The sequence below is a fragment of the Podarcis cretensis genome, assembly GCF_951804945.1.
Source record: "Podarcis cretensis genome assembly, chromosome: 14".
Lineage (NCBI taxonomy): Eukaryota > Metazoa > Chordata > Lepidosauria > Squamata > Lacertidae > Podarcis > Podarcis cretensis.
Window position 1 is genome coordinate 47,451,771 of NC_137183.1, and position 20,577 is coordinate 47,472,347.

Here is a 20,577-nt window from a genome sequence, read left to right on the forward strand (position 1 = left end):
GTTCTGGGTACCTCCTCTTTCCTGCTTGTGGTGAGTGAGGTCCCTGTTGCAACAGTTTAATAAAGATCAGGCTTACTAGCTGCTTTGCTTCTCAATATTCTCTGGTTGGTCTCTGTTACTTTCTCTTACCGATAGAGAACCTACAAAAGGACTCTGTATGGGCTCTTGGGTACCCTGTTTCTGAGGGCTCCCTTGGACAAAAAACAAGGACACCAGCCAGGAATACCAGAGCAAAACAGCAGCCAGCAGGCTTGGTCTGGTGGCAGTAATCTGAGTATCCTGGACCCTGCCCCATGGTTCTCCTTGCCCTCCACCAAACACCCATCAAGTGTAACAAAAGAGATATTTACATTTCCCTGTTTCCCAGCCAAGTTAATCACACCCTTTTGTCTTCATCTGGGTTTGTTATTTCTGGAATGGCTACCTATCTAGCACTCAGGTATCAGGATGCCAGGGATTATCACTCAGGCAGAGGGGCTGCTGAGTAGCTGAGCTCACATGTCTATATGAATTTCTGAAGTTTTCCCAGTGAGCCAGTACATAGATAAATTTATCAGTGAATTCTTACATTTGGTATTGTGCAGCAAAGGCCCTTTGAATAGATAAGAAGAAACTGTGATGAAGTGCTTTGTGGGGACAAATCACAAAAGTCACAAAAGTGATTGTGCTGATTTTGGTAGTGGGCTGCATGTGCATGATATCTGCTGGAGGGGCAACCCCCCCAACCTATACATAAATTCCTGCAACAACCCCATAAGGGAAAAGGAGCAGTTTTTCCTCATAACAGGTACCATCCATCTCCCAGCTTGACATCCCTGTGAATTCTCTTGTGCCGACAATAACCATGGACTGCCACAGAAGGCAAACTGATTCAGCCTTGGTGCATTCCGGGAAAACCGTTTCTGCCAAGCCATTAATTGACAGGATTACTTGCGTGTAAATGGCCTTGTGCAATTTGTGGCTGAGGAAAATTATAGCTTGTGGTGGCCTGGCGACAGGATCGTGCCCTCAAATGGCGCCATGACTTATCTCCAGGAGTCAAGGAGTTGCTCCCGTAACTCGTAAATTAGTTGCTGTGGAGACCTGTGTGTGGTGTCACCATAAAGCAGCTGAAGGATAATGCGGCAGAAATAACTCATCCCCTGAGGGAACACAAGCAAGGGAGACTCTTTGGATTAATGGAGGCAGAGGGGCGGCTGGGTGGGATGAGGGAGAACAGGAATATATATGGAGAAAGACTATTATTAGGCAGTTAAGAACATGCCTTTCACCATGTCAGACCATTGTTCCACCTCCATTCTCCCATGCCCTCCTCCTTACATTGCGTGGGACAGCTAAGGGTTGTTCTTTGGCAAGCAGGTCTCGCTGTGTAGAGCTAATAGCAAGCCACACTGAGATTGGCTGCATGAAGGAGCTACCCATTGGCAATGTGGCACTGCCAGTTTGCAGGGGCAATTCGCATTCACACCGTGTCTGTGAATGAACGTTTTCTAGCTCCAGACGGCTGCGAACACAAGTTCGTTTTCCTGAGCTTTCCACAAATAGCATTGTGCTGCTTTTGTGGTGTGGTGGTGGGGGGGGGAACCCCCTAAACCCTAGAAATGAAGGGGGGGGGAGAGTAGGATTTGGATTATTTTGAGTATTGAAGGGAAGATTGCAGGCTAGTGGGAAAATAACAGGCAAATATTTCTTTCCTGGCCAGGGCTTCACCTGGGATAGAGTTGTTAACAGGACAAAAGGTGTTGATGGCTCATCTGAGAGGAATTTGAGGTTGCCAGGGTAACTGGGTGCAAAGTGACAGGAAAAGAGGGTCTTGAGCAAGGTGTGCTGGGAAGAAGAAGAAGAAGAACAAGAAGAAGAAGAAGGAAGAAGAAAGAGTGGGATCCATCTTGGGCAGGCTGGCTGAAGGCTGGCTGGGAGAGATGCCTTGGACTCCAGGGCTGCCCTGCTGTGGGGAAAAGGCCCCTTCTAAGAGGACCAAGCTATAAGACCAGGACTTCCTCCATGCAGTCTGAAGGTGTAAATATTGTGTATAGATTATATTTCTTAAAGCTATGACAGTCTCCGCCGCATCTTCAATTCTCCAAGGGAGCATAAATCCTGAGCCTCCCTGGAATTCTGCTACTACTTGGCAGAGAGTCAGTGTGGCGCCCAATTTCTGTCACAGTACTTGTTTCTTTTTAATGGCTGCTGTTGAATGGCTTTCAGCTTGGTCTTCTCATGGCTGCTTCTGGGTCTTTGCCACACTTATGAACATCAGAAAAGCCAGTGGCCCATTTCATGCATCCTCCTGTTTTCACATTGGCCAGCCAGACACCCGGAGGAAGCCCCAGAGCTGAGCCTGAGCAACAATCTTAGCCACTTTGCAAGGCTTTTATCTTTGTACAGTAATGCGGGACAGAAATATTTTACCCAAGAAGGTAGAATTGCTTTAGCCTGTTGAGCTGTCACGAAAAACTCTATAGAGTAAGGACAACTTTCTTTTAAAAAAAGGTGACAGCCTTAAAGAACAAGCTTAGAATAAATGGAAAACTAATTATATACACCCCCAAATACTGCAAGCTGTGTTAACTTTCTAAAAGCAGACTCCAAAACATTCCGCTGAGCTTGGCCAGTGATTACAAAGGAGACAGCTGCCTTGAAAAGATGAACAATCACAAACTAGGGGGGCAGCGTTTGGAAAAGGGAATGACCTTGATTTATTTTTATTTAGCAACCTTCTGCATTTTGGTTAGCGGCGGTGTTAGCTCAGGTCATCGCCAGACTTTTGCTGTTTTCGGGTGGAATTTCATGGCTCGCCGGCAAATCCAGGTAGCACAATTAAAGCTGATCGCACTTCCTTCCCAGAACTGGACGTTTTTCAACCAGGAAAGTGACAGGAAAGTGTGATATAACGTTTGCTTGACACAACATCCTATGGACTCTTGTAAGAACAGAAGGCGTTGCTGCTAGATCAGGCTAGTGGCCCATCAAGTCCATCATTCGGTTCTCAAAGTGGCCAACCTAGATTCCCTGTAGCAGCACATGAGAACAACAATACTCTCGCCTTCTGCAGTTTCCAGCAACTGGATTTCAGAGGCAGGTTGCTTCTGACGGCAGAAGCAGAACACAGCCCTGTAAATAAATCAGAATGCACGCTCAATAAACAGAGGATGTTGTCAAAGGCCGCCTCCAGAAAGTCAGCATTTTGTAGGAGGGGTTCAAAGAAGTGCAAAGAAGTTGGCAAAATTTATAGCGGATTAAAATGTGCTCTGTTACTCCGGGGCAACAAATCCTCTTGACATATCAACGGACGTTTTGCTGTTAGGAAAGTGACAGAGAAATGCATGGGGGGGGGGAAATGTGTGATATGCAAATTGTGAACACAGATGCATGAACACAGTGCAAGGAAAATCAGAACGAATGCTCCTTATTATATAACCTCCATGCAAACAAATCAGAACAAATGTCCAAAAAAGAGCAGGCAGAGTGTGAGCTCTGCTAAGCTTGGGCCAAAGAATTCCTATTGGTATATAAATGCGGGTGGCGCTATGGTCTAAACCACTGAGCATCTTGGGCTTGCTGATTGGCAGGTTGGCGGTTCAAATCCCTGCGACGGAGTGAGCTCTCGTTGCTCTGTCCCAGCTCCTGCCAACCTAGCAGATCAAAAGCCCACCAGTGCAAATAGATAAATAGGTACCATTGTGGTGGGAAGGTAAAAGGTGTTTCCGTGTGCTCTGGTTTTCGTTATGGTCCTCTGTGCACGGTTTAGTCCTGCTGGCCACATGACCCAGAAAGCTGTCTGTGGACAAATGCCGGCTCCCTCGACCTGAAAGCGAGATGAGCACCGCAACCCTACAGTCGCCTTTGATGGGACTTAACCATCCAGGGGTCCTTTACCTTTTTAATAGAGGTCAATAGAACTGTAAACAAAAATATACGAATGGAATGTTTGCAGAGACCCCATCCTGGGGTCTTTTACCTTTACCTTATTGGTATATAAGGCCCTGAATGGCTTCGGACCAGTTTACCTGCTGGATCGCCTTGCCCCATATATGCCCATTTGATCCCTTCAATCTGCAGAATGGGCATTGCCCTAGGTGCCACATTTCACATTTGTAATCAATTGATCATTTAGTGTGGTAGCACTAGGCATCTTCGCTGTGTCTTTTAGGCACCTGCTTAGAACATTTTTGTTTAGGCAGGCATGTAGATGTTGACGTGTTTTTGCCTTCTGTTGCTGTTAATTTTAATGATATTTTGCATGTTTCAAATGGTTTTAAGCTTTTTTTTTTAATTGATAATTGTAATATTCTTTGTAAACTGCTTGGGGTTTTCCTCCAACCAACTAGTACATATAAATTTTGTCACACGAACACAGCTTTGTGCAAGCAAATCAGGATATACAGGTACGCTCAATAAACAGGTAGTCTGTGGGGAGGTCCAATGATGTACAACAGTGACCCAAAGTCATCAGTCACAGTGAGACTGGATGGCGGGTTAGGCAGGAACCACCAAGGTGTTTCTTTGGAAATGCCGGTTTTACCAGAGGAAGCCATATACTTTTTTAAAAAAAGCTCCTTGCTGTTTTGGCCTGAAGGATGGGTAGGGTGTTATGTGAAGAGCGAAAGAAATCCTCCTCACTTGCTTCTTCTTCTTTTTTAAACAGATCTATTTAAAAACAAACAAATTAAGTGGAATGATTGTTGGCGAACAGGCTGACATTTGCTTTCATCTTCACCTGGTTCAGCTGGATTTTTTTTTTTTTAATGCTAAATAAGTTTGAAGTGGAAAAAGCTCCACCCTTTGCATTCTACGCTGAGCATTATATGCTGGGTCACCTACATGGGCTATTCCATCCCTCCTTCATTGAGCTGTGTATAGATAGATAGATAGATAGATAGATAGATAGATAGATAGATAGTGCTTTTTCTGGGGGGGGGGGGGTACAGGGGTATGCATACCTCTAAACATTTTGTGAATCTTTGTACTTTTGTCCATTTACTATACTTACAGTATTTTTCGCTCTATAAGCCACACCAGACCATAAGACACACCTAGTTTTTGGAGGAGGAAAACAAGAAAAAAAATATTCTGAATCCCAGAAGCCAGAACAGCAAGAGGAATCGCTGCGCAGCGAAAGCAGCAATCTCTCTTGCTGTTCTGGCTTCTGGGATAGCTGCGCAGCCTGCATTCGCTCCATAAGACGCACACACATTTCCCCTTACTTTTTAGGAGGGAAAAAGTGAGTCTTATAGAGCAAAAAATATGGTAGTTTCCCCCGATTTGAACTTAAAATGGTGATTTTCTTGAGTCAAAATGAGAGTACCCCTAAACATTTTTTTAGAAAAAAGCTCTCTCTCTCTCTCTCTCTCTCTCTCTCTCTCTCTCTATATATATATATATATATTCTGCTTTACAATTTAAAATACTCATTTAAACATCCTTAAAGTATCACTGACTTCCCTCCTTCTCTTTCCATGGTTTATTTTGCATATCATAAATCCCTGCATATTTTACATAAACTAAACCATTCAGTATTCCATTATTTCATCCACCAAAACTTATTTACACTGTGGACTTATCTTAATGCTGCCAGCGTTTTTAAGTGTACACAATTTCCCCCCACATATTCAATAAACATTTTCCAATCTTCTCTAAACATATGTTCTTCCTGTTCTCTTATTCTATATGTTAAGTCTGCAAGCTGCACATATTCTGTCAACTTAAGTTGCATTCTTCTTTCGTTGGGACCTCGCTCGTTTTCCATTTTTGGGCTAACAAAACACGGGCTGTAGTAGTGGCATCCATAAATAACTTTTTTTTGACACCTGGGAATTTGCATCTGAATTATCCCCAACAAAAGGGACTCTCTTTTTTTGGAAAAGTACTTTTAAACATTTTTTTCAATTCATTATGGATCATTTCCCAATACTCTTTTACCCTTTTACAAGTCCACCACATATGAAAGAATGTTCCCAATGAGGTTGAGGGAACATGGAGCTGTATTTATCACCATAGGAAGCTGGCAAGGGAGCCAACCTGATGCCCTTCAGACGCTGTTGCACTACAACTCCCATCACCCCTTGGCTTCTTAAAGAGACATCATCCTGGTCTCCCAGGTCCTAGTCTAGCACCCTAACCACTATACCGTGCTGCCTCCTCACAGGAGATTAAATGCATGAGACGTTTGCGAAAACATGTTTCCTGCTTGGCAAGATGGCATTAAAAAATTGTGCACACTGTGAGAAATTCACACTCCGCTGCAGATGAATTTTTGCGAGGGCGTGAATAAGAATAATTAAAAATCCATTGCAAATTCATGCAGAGCTGCAGAGTGCCAGAGACTGCAGAATGTGAAAGAAATCGAGATTGGCAGAGATGCCCATCCTAAGCTTGCGATATGCAAGAGTTTGCGTTCTCCGGCGTTTGCTACCGTCGCAAAATTGTGGCTTTTCCGGTTCCAGAATGCGGTGGGCGGAGGCCCTCCTTCTCAAGACTGCAACCACTTGGTGATCCTAGTCTTTTGCAAGGCGGTGTGAAAAATAGGACTGGAGCAGCTCTGGCAAGAGAGAAATCGCTATTGAGCAAGGCCTAGGTTTGTGGGTGTAGCAGGAGACTCTTCTAGGCTTGGAGCTTGCATATTTTCGGGAGGAATTCTCCTTCATCCCTGCCACGCCCAGCTTTGAAGCAAGGGGGGTGGGGAGGATTTGCAGAGTCGCCACCCTCCTACCTGGCCAGCCGCACCTTCCTTGCACCTGGAGGGGCTGGAGGCGCCCTCAAAAGAACCTGTTCCAGCACTTGCCAAGCCGGTTTGGGCATTGGGAAGAGCTTGGCTGAGGTGAGGCGGTGGGGGGGGGGGGGAGAGAGAGAGAGAAGAGAGATGGTTCTATGGCTCCCTTGCCCAAAACGATGATGAGTCAGACCAGGTAACTTGCAGAGTGTCAGACTGACCTGTTCTGTGTCTTGTTTGCAAGCTGGCCAGGGAAGGCTCTGCTCTGAGCTGCTGGGGATTAATTTTGCTTAAGCTAACACCAGCCTGCATCCTGGAAGGTGTGGACCTGTGGCTGTGTGGTCAGAGGAGGTGTCTTGGGTTTACAGGCTGGTAATGATCCGAGAGCCAACAAGCGACAACAACATCCGTTGGTCAAAGTGCTTAGTGTCTTCCGAGTGAAAATTCAAAGTGGTCCCTGCATACATTTCTCCAATGAAAATAGGGACGTCCCATTCCATAATGACAATTTTACTACAGTGGTACCTCGGGTTACATACGCTTCAGGTTACAGACTCCGCTAATCCAGAAATAGTACTTCAGGTTAAGAACTTTGCTTCAGGAAGAGAACAGAAATCGTGCTCCGGCGGCATGGCGGCAGTGGGAGGCCCCATTATCTAAAGTGGTACCTCAGGTTAAGAACAGTTTCAGGTTAAGAACGGACCTCCAGAACAAATTAAGATCTTAATCCGAGCTACCGCTATATTTATACACCACACAACTTACTGGGTTGCCCCAAGCCACTCTGGGCAGCTTCCAAAATATATAAAAACATTAGAAAACATTAAACATTTTAAAAAACAACCCTTCCCTATACAGCAGGCATTTCCAAAGTCCGTTTTGGGGGCCTAATTCAGCCCGCTGGACGGTTTAATCCAGCCCCTGCAGCAGTTTATATCCTGGGCTAAAATCCTAAAGAAACCACAACAACTTCAATTCTAAAAGAAGCTGAACAACTTCAGTCTTAAAAAAAGGTTAACAACTTTTGTCGGCCCTCTGGTCGGCCCTCGCGGCCCTTCACTTCATCAAATCTGGCCCTCTTTGAAAAAGGTTTGGACACCACTGCTACACAGGATTGCCTGCAGATGGTTCAGAGGTCGGATAAAACTGCACCCTTCAACATTTCTCCAGTGAAAATAGGGACATCCTAAGGAAAAGCTCTGTCCCCCAGCTCCTGCCAACCTAGCAGTTCGAAAGCATTTCAAAAAGTGCAAGTAGATAAATAGGTACCACTCCGGCGGTACCTACCAACGGCGTTTCTGTGTGCTGCTCTGGTTTCGCCAGAAGCGGCTTAGTCATGCTGGCCCCATGACCCGGAAAACTGTCTGTGGACAAACGGCAACTCCCTCGGCCTGTAAAGTGAGATGAGCGTGCAACCCCAGAGTCTTCCGCGACTGGGCTTAACTGTCAGGGATCCTTTACCTTTAAGGTTAATACTCACGGCATGACCAATGCCGTGGCTCAGAAGCTGTTGTTGAACTCCAGCTCCCATCATCTCTGACCATCAACCTTGCTGGCTGGGGCTGATGGCAGCTCGAGTTCACCAACACTTGGAGGGCACGCAACCTCATAAATGAATGAATGCCTTGCCACTCCTACAGTGTCCCCACACCTTCTACACCACCCAAAATGCGTTTCCTCCTGCCATGTAGACAATAGGCGCATCGCACATGCTTTCCGTTCCCACCCCTCCTGTTTCAGCCACACCAAAACCTTCTCTTCCCCTTCTTTTCTTCTCTTCTCGGGCTAATCCTCCTGCCCCAGTCCAAACATGCCTCAGATGATCTCCTGGTTTAAGTGCCCATCGATCACGTTCCTTCTGTACGTGCTTCCCCTACGCAAACGGAACGGGTGCCAGCACAGCGGAAGCTGGTTTGCCAAACTGGCTTCGCTGCACGAGCAGAGAGGGCTTGCCTGTTAGGAAAGTAGAGCGAGAAATCTGTTTCGGTTTGATTTCATAGAATCGTGGAATTGGAAGGGAATCCAAGGTTTGTCTAAGCAATGTAGGAATCTCAACTAAAGCATCTCAACTGAAGATATAAGGTGACCATCTAATTCACCGTTTAGAAAACGTTATGCAAGCCATAACATAGCCACCCATTCTCTGAATATTGGGGGGATCCTGAGGGCCTGATAGCATGGCTTGGAGGGCCACACTTGGCCCCTGGACCTCCGGACTTGTGAGAAATATTCTCAGCACCTTGAGAAACGCCCCTCCCTGAAAACAAAGCCATCATCCACCCGGTCTGAGCGCTCCATGCCAAACTCCCGGAACCGTTGGTATTTGTTTTAGCCACCTGGCTTTGCTGTGCACTATCAAACTTTCACTTAGACATGTTCCGACAGCGCTTTCTCTTTCTCTCCCCACGCACCCTGAAGCTGGCAGAGCAGATGAGGAGCTCCCTCTTGCCGCTTGCTGGGTTTGGACAAACATCGCTATCACCAACTGCCTCCTATGCAGACAGAGAGCCCTGTTGGATCAGACCAAAACAGCCAAATGGAGTTCTGTGCTTTGTGCCAGCTGCGTGGGGCAGGATGGCAAGCTTCCGAGTCCCACAGAAGGCCTTTCTGCTGAACTCAAAGTTGAGTTGGGATGGCCCAAATGCATGGGCATAGCCAAGGAGGGGCAGGGAGGACAGCAGCTCCCCACAAATCAATGCAAATCTGAGGTTCTGCCCCCCTAACAAAAGCCTTTCTCTCCCCAACAAAAATCCTGGCTATGCCCATGTCCAAACATGATTGCCATCGGGGTGCCAACTTGAATAATATATTGAGGAGGGCAGGTAAGCCCCACCCTGCATAATCAATCACCGGTGCATGCACACCATTTGAATGGCAATGCCCATCAACTTGGGGGGACGACCCCCTCAAAAATTTTATGGGGGGGAAGCAAAGGGAACTTGTCTTCATATGTCATATAGGGCACCCTGTTGTCATGGGGTAGTTTGTAGTGCAATTAAACGTAACAGTGTAAGAAGATCCTGGTGGATCGGGCCCATGGGCCACGATGTTCAGCATCTCTTTCCTCACAGTGGATGCCTTTAGGAAGCCCTCAAGGAGGACTGGAAGGCAGCAAGGATAACCATACATACATCCCATGGAGCTGAATGTTGGAAGATCTAGGGCAGGGGAAAGGAAGAACTTGTTCACATAGTCTTGCTGTCATGGTCTGGTCTACGGGTGATCAAAGTCCCGGCTGAGGACATCAGGACCGTGGGCAAGATGGTGGGGTGGGAGCAGGAACGAGAGTCCAGAAGCCAGGGGTCCGAGGGTCAGGAAGCAGGGAGTCACAAAGTCAAGGGTCCGAGGGTCGAGAAGCAAGGAGTCACAAAGTCAAGGGTCGAGTCAAGAAGCCGAGGTCTGAGGATCAGGAAGCAAGAAGCCAAACGCAGCAAGGCAGGAAACATGTTGCTGTGGCAAAGAGCCGAAGGGAAATGCTGACCTTCTATCCCTCACCTGTGCAGCTGCGCCTTGCATCTCCAGAACAAACTCAGGAAGGCCCCAGTCCTGCGAAGCCCTACTGGTCACAGGGCCTGGCTCCTACATGCACTCCTGACACTTGCTGCAAGGAGCCTATGGTCCTCAAGTTGTCACCAGACTACAAGCTCCATCAGTCCCAGCCAGCATGGTCAATGGCCAGGGAAGATGGGAGTCCAGCGAAATCTGGAAGGCCAAACAGTGTTTCTGTGCACTCTGGTTTCCATCACGGTGTCCAGTTGAGCCAGAAGCTGTTTAGTCTTGCTGGCCACATGACCTGGAAAGCTGTCTATGGACAAATGCTGGCTCCCTCGGACTGAAAGTGACATGAGCGCTGCAACCCCATAATCGCCTTTGACTGGACTTAACCGTCCAGGGGTCCTTCACCTTTTTAATATAAGTCATTAGAACTGTAAACAAAAAATATACGAATGGAAAGATTGCAGAGAAGGTTCCTATCTGGTTTGTGAAGCAAGGATGCTGTTGGAAGGCTCTGCATGACCGAAAGAACCTGGGGGAGCGAGGGAAGCTCTCATTGTGCCCTATCAATAGGGAACTAAGAGAATAAAAGAGCAACCCCCACCCTGTAGAAACAAAAGAATTTTCCCGCTCCGGAACACACACCTGGAAAGCCAACAGACCTAGGCCTTTGATTTCTAGCCATACAGACATTTGAGCACTTTTCCACAGGGGCAGGTCATGTTCCAGCTGCCGTTCTGCCTTGGCTGCAGACCTTTTTCAAACAAAAACCAGTCCAATTTGGGTTGTCTGGGTCTTTTTTTGGGGGTTGGGGTGGGTAATGTCGGTCGTGCCATCCATATAAAGCACCCTTATGCTGTTCGTTGAAAGAAGTTATATGAAAATGATGTACCCTTGGTACCTAACACTGAGTAAAATTGCAAAAATGTACAAAACAAGTTCAAAACTGTGCTGGAAATGTAAATAGATGGAGGGTACTTTTTACCATATGTGGACATGTACATTGGTCAAGGCTTTCTGGGAAATTATAAATAATGAGCTAAAGAAAATGTTTTTGTTAAAAAACCCAGAAGCCTTTTTACTAGGTATAATAGGTGAAGAGTTACCAAGAGAAGATAAAAGACTTTTTATGTCTGCAACGATGGCAGCAAGAATGCTACTAGCCCAGAGATGGAAGGAAGGAGGAGTACCAACAAAAGAAAAATGGCAGATGAAACTCATGGACTATGCAGAGATGGCGAACTGATGGGAAAGATCCGAAACCAGGAAGATCAAGTATTTTCTAAAGACTGGAGTAAATTTGTAATTTATTTAAAAGACCACTGTAAACAGTTAAAATCTTTGGCAGGGATGCAATGACACTTATAACGTGGAATTATTTACGATTATGATGGTTATTTAACAGATGGATAATGGTAAAAGAGGGGACGCAGGTGGCGCTGTGGGTTAAAGCCTCAGCGCCTAGGGCTTGCCGATCGAAAGGTCGGCGGTTCGAATCCCTGCGGCGGGGTGCGCTCCCGCTGCTCGGTCCCAGCGCCTGCCAACCTAGCAGTTCGAAAGCACCTCCAGGTGCAAGTAGATAAATAGGGACCGCTTACCAGCGGGAAGGTAAACGGCGTTTCCGTGTGCGGCTCTGGCTCTGGCTCTGGCTCTGGCTCTGGCCAGAGCAGCGATGTCACGCTGGCCACGTGACCCGGAAGTGTCTCCGGACAGCGCTGGCCCCTGGCCTCTTAAGTGAGATGGGCGCACAACCCCAGAGTCTGTCAAGACTGGCCCGTACGGGCAGGGGTACCTTTACCTTTTTAATGGTAAAAGATGGAGCAAATCTAATCTTAAACATGGAAACCATGGAGGCAGGGAAGGAGGCCTGAAGCTTCAAAAGAACCTTGTACTTTAATGTTTGAAATGGTTATGTTAAAATGCTTAAAATATGAAAAAACCAATCAAAAATTATTTAAAAATACATGTAAAGCACTCTTATGCGACTCAGAACCATCCTGAGCTTCCCCCAAAGAATCTTGGGAACTGTAGTTTGTTCCGCTCTGCCACCTTGATCGTTTTGGCTGCCCTTTCCTGAGCTTTTCCTGAAGCAGAATACTTCTCCCAAGCCTTATTTCAGAAGGGGGTGGAATACTGACGGCACCAAGGAAGATCTCCGTGAACACATGCCTGCCCCTGGGCACTGCATTGGCAACCCCTGTAAAGTGAGAGTGGGGGCCACAGTTGTGGAATTTGCATCCAGAACCTGCCTTGCAGTGCAGACTTCCATCTAGACTACCCTCACCTTGATCCGAGCAGGAAGAAGAGGAAGAGTTTGGATTTGATATCCCATTTTATCACTACCCGAAGGAGTCTCAAAGTGGCTAACATTCTCCTTTCCCTTCCCCCCACCCACAACAAACACCCTGTGAGGTGAGTGGGGCTGAGAGACTTCAAAGAAGTGTGACTAGCCCAAGGTCACCCAGCAGCTGAATGTGGAGGAGCAGGGAAGCGAACCCGGTTCACCAGATTACGAGTCCACCGCTCTTAACCACTACACCACACTGGCTCTCTCTCAGAAATCAGGAAGTCTTCAAATGGAAGGAACATCTGCATGCAAATCTCCCTCGAATTCAGGTTTCTCGAGGACTAACCCACTTCTGCGGCTCACCGTTTTGCACATCCGAAACGTCACTCGAGAAAACCCAGCAAAGAAGTTGCCGGCATTTGGACACGTTTACAGTTCTGGCAAGCTTCTCTGAGAAACATCAGACTTAAACCCTCACCATCCCTCTCCCTCCTCAGAGCCAGGTCTTTTGCAAAACAGATGGCCTGGCTTTGTGAAAGTCGGGAGCAGCAGAACGAAAGGACTTCGTTCTCCCTCCTTATTCTCATTTGTCTGCTTTCCTGCCCAAATGGAAACAGAGCAAACTTGGCAAAGCTCAACGCAGACAGAAACCAAGATTGCGCGTCATATTTCCTGCTCTTGAGAGCACTGCCTTTTCAGCGATGTGTGTGCTTTATGGGGAAAAGGGATATGCACACCCACCCCATTGTGTACCCACAACCTTCCCCCTTCCTTTTGGTGAATTGGGCTAAAGGCCTCTCCTTTTTTATGGACCAAACGGAACTCAGCAACATGTTCAAATGCTCTAGGCAGGCACGAGAGGCGGGGTTGTGTGCGATTCGATCCAGTTTGCATTGAAAGGCAAACCTGACTAAATTGTACTTCCCAAAAACAATACACAAACCCAAACACGGCTTTTGCCCTTATCTGAATTCTGCAGTGCAGTTCTCTAGCCAAGTCACGTGTGCACAAATGCAGGAAAATGTGCACAGAAATGCAGAGATCAGTGAAATCAACACAAAACAATGCGCTTCTATCAGGGGAAATTGCTTTGCAAAACTGTGTAAATGTTAAGCGAAATTGCATAGAAAGCCTGCGTACGTTAAGGGACATTTGCCCTAAAGTGCTGGTGGATTTCCATGAGGACTTCTTCCACGAAGACTCCTTCATTCTTCTATGCCCCTTCTTCTCTCCTTCTCATAGGTGCCGACTACCTGGGGCTCTGGGTGCCCGAGTACCCACAAAATTCCCATAAAGGTGTTGGATGGTTGGGGAAGGACCCTGAGTGAGAGGCAGGGAATGGAAGATCTTGCAGGGTGAGAGATGGGAAGAAGAAAGGGAAGCTGCCATGTGAGAGACAAGGATTAAGAGCTCCCATATTTTTTGCTCTATTAGACGCACTGGACGATTCGACACACCTCGTTCTTAGGGGAGGCTCCCCGCTCCCCTGTGGAGACTTGGCTAAGCCAGAAGCTAGAACAGCCAGTGGGATCCTGCTTGCTGTCCTGGCTTCTTCTTTAGCCGCTCGCAGCCTCTCCCAGGCAAGGGGAGCCTTCATCCCTTGCCCGGGGGAGGCTGCACGCGGCTCAGGCTCCCCCAACAGCTGCACACACGCTCCACACGGTTCTTTAAAGGGAGTGCTGACAGAGCCTCCCGCCTGCATTCGCTGCATAAGACTCACACACCTTTCCTGTTACTTTTTAGGAGGGGAAAAGTGTGTCTTATAGAGCGAAAAATACGGTACCTTTGATAAAGGACTGTCAGGGAACTGCCATCGGAACAGGGGAGGGAGGCAGGGGGATACAGAGAGCCTCTGATGCTTAGTCTAGCGGTGGGGAAAGCCACACCTCCAGGTGAGCAGAGAGGGAAGGGGGCAGCCAAGCGAGGGGAGGGCTCAAAGATGCAGTCCTAGCCTGGCTGGCCAGGAGGCAACATGCCGTTTCCGTTGCCCAACTTGTGCAGAGGGGTGAAACGTAAGGAGGGGAGGCGGAGATTTGGGGTGTCTAAGTTCTTATGTTGGGGAAGAAACCGGAAGTGGCCACTCCCGGAATCTGCAAATGACTAAGACGGACATGAACTTTGGGGTTCTGCACTTTAAATAGTTTGCACCAATAAAACATGTAAAAGACAGGTCGGAGTCCTGCCTGGTTACTCACGAGCAACCACCATCAGCACCTGGCAAGGACTCTTGTGTTTTCTTTTCTCTTTCTCTTTCTGTTTTTATTTATATTTCACTTATTTCATTTTATTATGAAAAGCTTTAATAAAATCTTATGGGGGAAAAACAGAATATTGCTCCTTCCGTTTCCAGTGTCTGAGCTGTGCATCGCATTCCTTAGGGAGACAAAAGAGGCAGGTGAGCAGCTTTGCGGAAATCCCAAAGTTAGCAGAAGTACAAAACAAATCTTTAGGGAAAAACACGTGTGTGAGTGTGTGTGCGCGCGCACACACACATGTGTGCAAACCCCTAAAACAGCCTAGTGGGGTCTGGGCATGGTGTCCATGGAACACTGACTGACAGCGGGGGGAGGGAACAGAAAACCAGGTGGGAGGCGAGACAGAATGGAGAAACCTGGAGCGGGGCTTGGCTGGCTGAGATGACTGGAATAGCAAACAGGAGCACTCAGCATTGCAACATTTTTTGCTGCAAATCCTGCTTGTTTGCTTTTTTTTTTACAAAAATATAAACAGAGTGTTAAGTAGAGACAGACAGCAGACATTCCTACCAGCCAGAAGGTTGCTCAAAGAATGACTTCAACAAGTTTCAGTCAACACCAGCTAGAAAGTCACAATTTTCTCTCTTCCCCCACAAACTGCTAGATCTTTTTGACGTTATTTATTCAGGGTGAGGTGGGGAGCAACACACACACTACCAATGCCCATAGGTTTTTGGGGGTGGGGAAAGCTTCCTTCTGCCATATTGCACCCTCTTTCCTTATGCCTTTGGGAAACCCTAGAACATAGCTGTCAACATTTTCCTTTTTATAAGGGAAATTCCCTTATTCCAAACAGGATTCCCCACAAGAAAAGGGAAACGTTGACAGCTATGCCCTAGAATAACACCTGAAAAAGGCTTCTGTATCTCTGTCCATCAAAACTCCTTCTCTGCCTCTTTTCATCAGCTGGTGGGATATGACTTTCTTCAAGTCCACATGGGTATCTCATTCAAAGCACACACAGAGAGACATCCAGCTATCAGGGCACCATTGCCTACCATGCGCTCTCACTGGCGAAACCACACCAGCCAGCCATACTGGAGCAGGAAGGGGCAAACCAGCTATCAATATGATGTAGATGTCATCATCCCGGGAGCTCATGCTGGAGGGCAGGTAAGAGATCCAGTAATTAGCAATGATAGCGATGACCTCAAAGGAATGCCAGACCAGGAGCTGCAACACCAGCATGTTTATTTCTGTTTTGACAGGGCTGCAGGGTTGCATTTTTGCAGCAGGGCTTGGCGAGGCCAGCAACACATGCCCCTGTTTTTGCCGTTCACCACGTCCGGGCTGTCAAACCACAGCAAAGCCTAGCCCTGCCCAGCTGTGTTTGGTCAAATCCAGTCCTTCATCACTCCCAATCTCCTTCTCCCTCGAGTCACTCCTCACTGGCTAACTTGAGATCGGTGCTGGCCCTACCAGGAGGCACGCTCAACATCTCGACTCAGGCAGCTGATTGGGAGGCGCAGCCAAAAAAGCTTCCTCCCCCCGCCCACCCATTCCACACTGCTGCCTCTGTGAACCCTGCGGGCAGCTGCCTTGCTGGTTTGTCAGTGATGGCTCCGACCTGGTGGAATGCTCTGTCCCATGAGACCAGGGCCCTGCAGGATTTAACTTCCTTCCGCAGGGCCTGTAAGACAGAGCTTTCAACTTGAACTTAGCCTGATCTTTTATTCCCCTTCCTTCCCTCCCCCTCCCCTTTTTATGAAGATTACCCACTCTGGGATCCCACAGCTAATTCTCCCCTGGTCTCCTCGCTGGCTCAAATAAGACTAACTTAGCCAGCTAGCCCTGGTGATCATCTAATGTTTATTGGATGGATTTTCCCCTAAATTGATTTTTGAATTCTGAATTTATTGTTATTCATGTTTTATACTGTATTTTATGCTATTTTTTGTTGCATCAATTAAGTGTTTTAAATTTTTTGTTAGCTGCCCTGATCCTGGTTTTCTGAACCGGGAAGGGTGGGGTATAAATAAAAATTTATTATTATTATTTGTCGAGGGCCAGGCTTGCAACTGAAGCCTCTCTGCCAGCTGGGCACCCTAGCACCCAGTTGGCACCCTACTAGAACCCCTGTTGCTGCTATTCACAGAGCACCCATTCTAACTCACAGAGAGGTCTGATTCTGCTGCATCAAGCAAAGCCTTTCTGGTGCATCACTTTCCTTCTGTCAAAAAGCCCCATCTTTAGCAGGAAGCTGGTTTGTTGCGCAAAATCTCCTGGTCCGCATTAATTGCGGGACCTGGATTTGCTAGCTTGAGACTGGATCTTACCAGCAAAGCAGCAACTGTCTTGATGAGGCTTCCTCAACCTCGGCCCTCCAGATGTTTTTGGCCTACAACTCCCACAATCCCTAGCTAGCAGGACCAGTGGTCAGGGATGATGGGAATTGTAGTCTCAAAACATCTGGAGGGCCGAGGTTGAGGAAGCCTGGTCTTGATGGTCTCCAAGACCTGCTTGGCTTCAGCACAGTGGCAGCTTCGTGTGCCTTCCCACCACCCCCTGTTGACAGGAGCAAGCAGTAAATTGCACCGAGTGAGTTGTGGTTAACTCTTCGTTAGCAAAACAGGACTGGCACGGGAGCATCAGGCCTAATGAGCACAGCAACTCAGGTCTTGCTGAGGCTGAAGGTCCCCATCTCCCCATAGGTGCCCAAGTCCCTTCCTCTCCAGGGTTTCCGCCCCAAGCAATCTGAGACTGTGCCTGCATGCCTGCCTTTGCTCCTCCCGTTTCACGCCTCTCTTGGTCCAGGGAATTAAGGCAGGAGGGGAGCTTGTTGCAGAAAAAAAGGAAGACATTTGTGCCTCTTCACCAGCCTGGCTCACTTCTGCCTCTTGGCCTTCTTCAGCCTGCTCTCCTGCTTCTACTTCTGCCTCTGATTCTGGACTTCTCTCTACCACAGACTCCCCCTACTCTAGTTTCCGACACCCCCTCTTCCCAGTCTTCTCCCTCTGATCCCACCGCCACTCCCCAGACTCTGAGCTTTCTCCCCTTGATGATTCCCCAGCTGCTTCCTCCCACCATTCCTCTGTGTCCAACCAGTCGATGACACCCGCACTACAACTCCCATCCGTCACAGCCAGGCTGGCCAATGATCAGGGCCAATGGGAGGTATGGTTCAGTTAGAGGGTCACAAGCTTGCCATTCCTGGGATAAAGGCACACAGGAAGCTGGAGGCAGAAGGACCCACATCTAGGTGCAGTCAGGTGGGTGGGTTTCACCAGAAAAGGTACAACGGTGATTATTAGCAAACATCTAGCAAATGGATTGCGATCCAGCTCAGTGACTTGTAGGGACCTCCAAAATCAGAGCTGCATGCCTCAGGAATGAGGTCATGGTTCTGGCAACTCGGCTGCGTCTGGTCCGCTAATAACATTTCCAGAGGTAACTCTCCAGCTTATCTTGGCAGTTCCCGGCGGGAGTCTACGCTGGGGCTTACAAGTCGCTTGCAACGTTAGCACCGAAAGAGCATCTGAGGAACAGAGGGAGTTGCCGTACGCATAGTCAGACCATGGGGTCTGTTGAGCTTAGTACAGTGGTACCTCGGATTAAGTACTTAATTTGTTCTGGAGGTCTGTTCTTAACCTGAAGCACCACTTTAGCTAATGGGGCCTCCTGCTGCTGCTGCGCTGCCGGAGCACGATTTCTGTTCTCATCCTGAAGCAAAGTTCTTAACCTGAAGCACTATTTCTGGGTTAGCGGAGTCTGTAACCTGAAGCGTATGTAACCTGAAGCGTATGTAACCCAAGGTACCACTGTATCACTTATACCAGGTGTCAGCAAGGTTTATCTTGCCTGGGCCGGATCGGTCCCGTGGAGAACCCTCCATGGGTCAGATTGCGTGCCTGCCCGCAATTTTTGGCATCTGCGTAGACGCGATTTCCGGTGCTGCGGAAGCGAGTCCCCGCACTGCGCCGCGTTGGTTTAGTGCAGCACGTTAGCGGGTGGCTCAGTTTGGGGACGGCTTGTGGGCCGGTCAAATGACCTCTGTGGGCTGCTTCCAGCCCATGGGCCTTAGGTTGGTGACCCCCTGGTCTACACTAATTAGCAGAGGCTGGGAGCCCCCCCTCTCTCAATCTCTCTCTCTCTCTCTCTCTCTCTGTGTGTGTGTGTGTGTGTGTGTATCTAACTTAGAGATACCACACAAGAATGAACCAAGCTCATGCTTGACCATGGTGCTGGACCACTTCTGGAGAAAAGAACAAGAGCTAACACTGAAGCTGCGACCCAGGGGCTTAAAGGACAGGATGGAGGGGGTTGCACCCCTATGGTTGCTCCCAACTCATGTCTCCCATGCAACCATCTAGTAAAACAACAAAAACAGAACAGCCTTGTAGTATGATATCACCCCGTTTGGCACTTCCCCATGCCTTGCGAGTGGCATCAGTCAGGGAACAGGGTGGGGGCTCTCCAAGCTGCTATGCGCTCTCAACATGTCAAGGATGATTTCCGGCTTCCACATTCTGCGGCCCTGACTGCGCAGCCCCTCCTGTGGCTTCTGAGAGGGACACCCTGTGAACGCCCCTGTTCTCATACCAAAGCCTGCACTCTCCACTGTTATTACGCATCACCAAAGGCTTTGGGTTTGACAGTCATAGCTTGCATTCATTTATCTTTACGATTGTCTCCCCAGTTTCATCGAATCGTAGAAGTGTAGAGTTGGAAGGGACCCCCAAAGGTCATCTAGTCCAAGCCCCTCAATGCAGGAACCATGGCTAATGGATCCCTGGAAGATGGCGATCCAAACGCTGCTCAAAAACCTCCAGGGAAGGAGAATCCACCAGCTTCCGAGGGAAATTGTTCTACTGCCGAGTGGCTCCTACCATCAGAAAGGTTTTCCTAATGTGTAGCTGAAATCTCCTTATGAGATGGAGAGGAAAGGAGATTTGAAAGCCGAGGCAGCAAATCTCCTTCTAAAGGTAAAGGTAAAGGGACCCCTGACCATTAGGTCCAGTCGTGACCGACTCTGGGGTTGTGGCGCTCATCTCGCTTTACTGGCCAAGGGAGCTGGCGCACAGCTTCCGGGTCATGTGGCCAGCATGACTAAGCCGCTTCTGGCGAACCAGAGCAGTGCACGGAAACACCATTTACCTTCCCACCGGAGCGGTACCTATTTATCTACTTGCACTTTGACGTGCTTTGAACTGCTAGGTTGGCAGGAGCAGGGACCGAACAACGGGAGCTCACCCCGTCACGGGGATTCAAACCGCCGACCTTCTGATCAACAAGCCCTAGGCTCTGTGGTTTAACCCACAGCACCACCAGCGTCCCACGACAGTGACAGTTAGCACTCAGTTAGACAGATTGCACTCTTCCGTTTGACACATTTGTTGAGCGTTCATCCCAATTTGCTTCCACAAAACTTATGTTAGATGACGATGATCACAATTCCGATAATTTATTCCCAAATGGCCACCTATTTTTCTGCCGTCTCTATATCAGCTGTGGCCAGGGCTGGATTTAGGTTTGATGAGGCCCTAATGGGGCCCTTTATATGTCCAGCTGTCCTTTGTCAACAACAAATTGTCTCTGTTTTTTGTGTTGAATATATGCTATGTTGTAATTTATGGACAATTAAGAAGAAGTATCCAGTTTCTTTTCCCCTTTAAATTTTTTTTGTGGCCTTAAACTATACCTTGTTTAAAGGTAAAGGTAAAGGTACCCCTGCCCGTACGGGCCAGTCTTGACAGACTCTGGGGTTGTGCGCCCATCTCACTTAAGAGGCCAGGGGCCAGCGCTGTCCGGAGACACTTCCGGGTCACGTGGCCAGCGTGACATCGCTGCTCTGGCGAGCCAGAGCCGCACACGGAAACGCCGTTTACCTT

The 20,577-nt window shown here is 48.1% G+C and overlaps 1 long non-coding RNA gene across 1 annotated transcript; it reads right to left on the reverse strand.

The window, feature by feature from the left end:
• Window positions 1-3,928: 3,928 nt before the first annotated feature.
• Window positions 3,929-9,085, reverse strand: LOC307202580. The gene is made up of 2 exons (XR_013832948.1): window positions 8,993-9,085; window positions 3,929-4,650 (listed from the first exon to the last, which is right to left on the reverse strand). It is a non-coding gene; the product is annotated as an uncharacterized lncRNA (long non-coding RNA).
• Between the last annotated feature and the right edge of the window lie 11,492 nt (window positions 9,086-20,577).